General features: G+C 56.5%; 2 non-coding genes across 2 annotated transcripts; both read right to left on the reverse strand.

The window, feature by feature from the left end:
- Window positions 1–161: 161 nt before the first annotated feature.
- Window positions 162–316, reverse strand: LOC124774099. The gene has a single exon (XR_007015094.1). It is a non-coding gene; the product is annotated as a 5.8S ribosomal RNA (ribosomal RNA).
- Window positions 317–668: 352 nt separating this feature from the next.
- On the reverse strand, window positions 669–2,577 carry LOC124774226. Its single transcript, XR_007015216.1, has one exon. It is a non-coding gene; the product is annotated as a small subunit ribosomal RNA (ribosomal RNA).
- Between the last annotated feature and the right edge of the window lie 2,423 nt (window positions 2,578–5,000).

Below are 5,000 nucleotides of genomic sequence, written 5' to 3' on the forward strand. Positions count from 1 at the left end.
CCAGCCGGCTGTGCACGCTACCGAGAAAGTACCGGTATGCGAACCGCCAGGCGACGGGCGCGCATCGCACGTTTGAGGAGACGCGGCCGGCCCCACAGGCGGCCGCGACACTCCCAGGTCTGCGAAGCGGGGCAAACGCCGCGCGCTTCAGTATACGTAGCCGACCCTCAGCCAGACGTGGCCCGGGAACGGAATCCATGGACCGCAATGTGCGTTCGAAACGTCGATGTTCATGTGTCCTGCAGTTCACATGTCGACGCGCAATTTGCTGCGTTCTTCATCGACCCACGAGCCGAGTGATCCACCGTCCTGGGTGATCTTTTCTCAAGTTTCCGCCGTCTCTTTCGAGACGGTCGCATAGGCGGGAGTGAGGCGTGTGGCGGCCCCTGTTCCAGCGTTCTGTGGCCAACGGCCTCACGGCCGACGGGCGTCGTACGGCTCCACACCGGAGCGGACAGGCACTCGGGCGAAAGTCATTCAAAACCGGCGCCAGGCGCCAGGTGCCGCAGGCCAGCCGCTCCAGCGCTTCAGCGCTCGTACCACACAACATTGCCGCTAGTTTTGAGAGGCACGCGTGGTTCCGCACGCGGCGCACGGCTACGGCGAGCCGTACAGGTAGCGTGTTGCGCGACACGACACGCACATCGAAAGACATGCAGTCTAGTCGGTAATGATCCTTCCGCAGGTTCACCTACGGAAACCTTGTTACGACTTTTACTTCCTCTAAATGATCAAGTTTGGTCATCTTTCCGGTAGCATCGGCAACGACAGAGTCAATGCCGCGTACCAGTCCGAAGACCTCACTAAATCATTCAATCGGTAGTAGCGACGGGCGGTGTGTACAAAGGGCAGGGACGTAATCAACGCGAGCTTATGACTCGCGCTTACTGGGAATTCCTCGTTCATGGGGAACAATTGCAAGCCCCAATCCCTAGCACGAAGGAGGTTCAGCGGGTTACCCCGACCTTTCGGCCTAGGAAGACACGCTGATTCCTTCAGTGTAGCGCGCGTGCGGCCCAGAACATCTAAGGGCATCACAGACCTGTTATTGCTCAATCTCGTGCGGCTAGAAGCCGCCTGTCCCTCTAAGAAGAAAAGTAATCGCTGACAGCACGAAGGATGTCACGCGACTAGTTAGCAGGCTAGAGTCTCGTTCGTTATCGGAATTAACCAGACAAATCGCTCCACCAACTAAGAACGGCCATGCACCACCACCCACCGAATCAAGAAAGAGCTATCAATCTGTCAATCCTTCCGGTGTCCGGGCCTGGTGAGGTTTCCCGTGTTGAGTCAAATTAAGCCGCAGGCTCCACTCCTGGTGGTGCCCTTCCGTCAATTCCTTTAAGTTTCAGCTTTGCAACCATACTTCCCCCGGAACCCAAAAGCTTTGGTTTCCCGGAGGCTGCCCGCCGAGTCATCGGAGGAACTGCGGCGGATCGCTGGCTGGCATCGTTTATGGTTAGAACTAGGGCGGTATCTGATCGCCTTCGAACCTCTAACTTTCGTTCTTGATTAATGAAAACATACTTGGCAAATGCTTTCGCTTCTGTTCGTCTTGCGACGATCCAAGAATTTCACCTCTAACGTCGCAATACGAATGCCCCCGCCTGTCCCTATTAATCATTACCTCGGGTTCCGAAAACCAACAAAATAGAACCGAGGTCCTATTCCATTATTCCATGCACACAGTATTCAGGCGGGCTTGCCTGCTTTAAGCACTCTAATTTGTTCAAAGTAAACGTGCCGGCCCACCGAGACACTCAATAAAGAGCACCCTGGTAGGATTTCAACGGGGTCCGCCTCGGGACGCACGAGCACGCACGGGGCGGTCGCACGCCTTCGGCTCGCCCCACCGGCAGGACGTCCCACGATACATGCCAGTTAAACACCGACGGGCGGTGAACCAACAGCGTGGGACACAAATCCAACTACGAGCTTTTTAACCGCAACAACTTTAATATACGCTATTGGAGCTGGAATTACCGCGGCTGCTGGCACCAGACTTGCCCTCCAATAGATACTCGTTAAAGGATTTAAAGTGTACTCATTCCGATTACGGGGCCTCGGATGAGTCCCGTATCGTTATTTTTCGTCACTACCTCCCCGTGCCGGGAGTGGGTAATTTGCGCGCCTGCTGCCTTCCTTGGATGTGGTAGCCGTTTCTCAGGCTCCCTCTCCGGAATCGAACCCTGATTCCCCGTTACCCGTTACAACCATGGTAGGCGCAGAACCTACCATCGACAGTTGATAAGGCAGACATTTGAAAGATGCGTCGCCGGTACGAGGACCGTGCGATCAGCCCAAAGTTATTCAGAGTCACCAAGGCAAACGGACCGGACGAGCCGACCGATTGGTTTTGATCTAATAAAAGCGTCCCTTCCATCTCTGGTCGGGACTCTGTTTGCATGTATTAGCTCTAGAATTACCACAGTTATCCAAGTAACGTGGGTACGATCTAAGGAACCATAACTGATTTAATGAGCCATTCGCGGTTTCACCTTAATGCGGCTTGTACTGAGACATGCATGGCTTAATCTTTGAGACAAGCATATGACTACTGGCAGGATCAACCAGGGAGCTGCGTCAACTAGAGCTGAGCAGCCGGCCGCCCGGGAGTGTGTCCCGGGGGCCCGCGCGAACACGCAAGCGTCCGCTCAATCATTCTGCAAACAGGAGGAGGCTGAGCTCCCCTGCACAATACACCTCGAAACCCTCTCAGGTCCCGGCGGCGCGCAGCGCCGTCCCAAGTACTTGGTCGGGTTCGAGAGAGGCGCAATCGCCCGGAGTTAGGCGAGTAGACGCTTTCGGTGCGACCACCCGTGCTCCCAACTGAGCTTGCCGCTGCCGACAGAGGCCCGGGAGCGTGCTGTCGTGGCATTGCCGGCGGGAGACAACACGCGCCACCTACGGTGACCGGCAGCTCCAACGCCAGCGCCACAGAAGGACAAAAGCCCCACTTGGGTGCCGAAGCGAACTCTCCCAGCACAGCGCACGCGCCAACACATCCGCACAGCTGCGATACAAACCACCAGCGAGAACCGCTGGGGCGACCGAGCAGCAGACGGCGTCGCGGCGCCGAGCGCCGGGCGGCGGCGCATCCTCAACGCACACAGTCCTCAATCGGACCAGCACACTGAAGATGTCCACCGCGCTTCGCACCGGGCCCGCGAGGACCTACTTTGGCCGCACGGCGCCGCGCGCAGGGTGCGCCGGCGCGCAGCTGCGACGCCTGCCGCGTCCGTCGGCCGGCGCGCCTGCCACTGGCCGCCCCCACCAGCCGGCTGTAGCGCGTGCGCCCACGCACCGCGCGGCCAGCACGCCGGGAGGCGCCCCCTCACCGGCCGGGGACGGTCCCACCCAGCCACCGCCGCGTATCGCTTCACACCCAGATGCCGTTCAGTTTCATCGGCATGGTGGGTATCGCTGGAACAACCGGTTAGTACCTCAACCTATCGCCGCCATCACCGATTCACCCCTAGCGAGAACAACCGCACCACAACGGGTTACCATTTCTTCATTTGCGTAACTTCACCAGCAAACGTAGGCGTCCATCGCCATTAGCAACTTCAACGATTATTGCATGCCTGTGTCAGGTGTCACGCCACACTACGTCTGCCCACATACACGCAACAAAATGTGCACGCCTAGACAATACGTGGAAGGTGGCCCCCGTACGTATGCGATGTCCATTGCTCGAACGACTGTCAACCGGCCTCTGTAGCATGTCGCAGATATGGAACGCGGTGCACCATGCTATCACGGTGTTTGAGGAGAGACGACTAGGTCCGAATACATCAACACACAGCTCATGCTGATCGCCATCCACGGCGTCCGTTCCTCCCACACGTCTCTATGGCGTACCACACTGCAATCCAGCTCTCATAGGGAGACGACACGTAGCTGCGTGCACAATATTTGCACTGTATGGTCCGCCGTTTTTGGGCGCAGTCGTTGTACGGTCACACATGTGCCACGATGTATCATTCAGTACATAAGGACGAATGTGCAGTACAGATTGTGGTTTATGCGTACGACATCAGCGGACAGTTGACACAGGCCGCACCACAACGTAGCCTGAGTACGTCGCATGCGAAGGGCATTGAACATGCAAACTTCTCACCAACCAGCTTGCGAAGGCAGGGGGCAAGGTGGGGACGTGGGGAGGGGTGGGGGGGGGGGGGCGGCATGTACGTCCTGCTGCCATCCACATAACAGTGTACAGCAGGAGCATGTGGAAAGTCAGCAAGACTTGCAAGGTGTTTAACATGAAGCGATACACAGGGGAGCGGGCAGTGCGAGTAGCGAACTATATTGCGAGGGTTGCGGGTGGGCAACACTACACTAATTGAACGAGTCGTATAACAATTACAGAGCAGGTTTAGGCGACAACGTGGGTTACGTTAGCGGACAACGTGGGTTACGTTAAGGCACAACGTGGGTTACGTTAAGGCACAACGTGGGTTACGTTAAGGCACAACGTGGGTTACGTTAAGGCACAACGTGGGTTACGTTAAGGCACAACGTGGGTGACGTTAAGGCACAACGTGGGTTACGTTAAGGCACAACGTGGGTTACGTTAAGGCACAACGTGGGTTACGTTAAGGCACAACGTGGGTTACGTTAAGGCACAACATGGGTTACGTTAAGGCACAACATGGGTTACGTTAGGGCACAACATGGGTTACGTTAGGGCACAACATGGGTTAGGTTAGGGGACAACATGGGTTAGGTTAGGGGACAACATGGGTTAGGTTAGGGGACAACATGGGTTAGGTTAGGGGACAACATGGGTTAGGTTAGGGGACAACATGGGTTAGGTTAGGGGACAACATGGGTTAGGTTAGGGGACAACATGGGTTAGGTTAGGGGACAACGTGGGTTAGGTTAGGGGACAACGTGGGTTAGGTTAGGGGACAACGTGGGTTAGGTTAAGGCACAACGTGGGTTAGGTTAAGGCACAACGTGGGTTACGTTAAGGCACAACGTGGGTTACGTTAAGG

Source organism: Schistocerca piceifrons, unplaced genomic scaffold (assembly GCF_021461385.2).
Source record: "Schistocerca piceifrons isolate TAMUIC-IGC-003096 unplaced genomic scaffold, iqSchPice1.1 HiC_scaffold_961, whole genome shotgun sequence".
NCBI lineage: Eukaryota > Metazoa > Arthropoda > Insecta > Orthoptera > Acrididae > Schistocerca > Schistocerca piceifrons.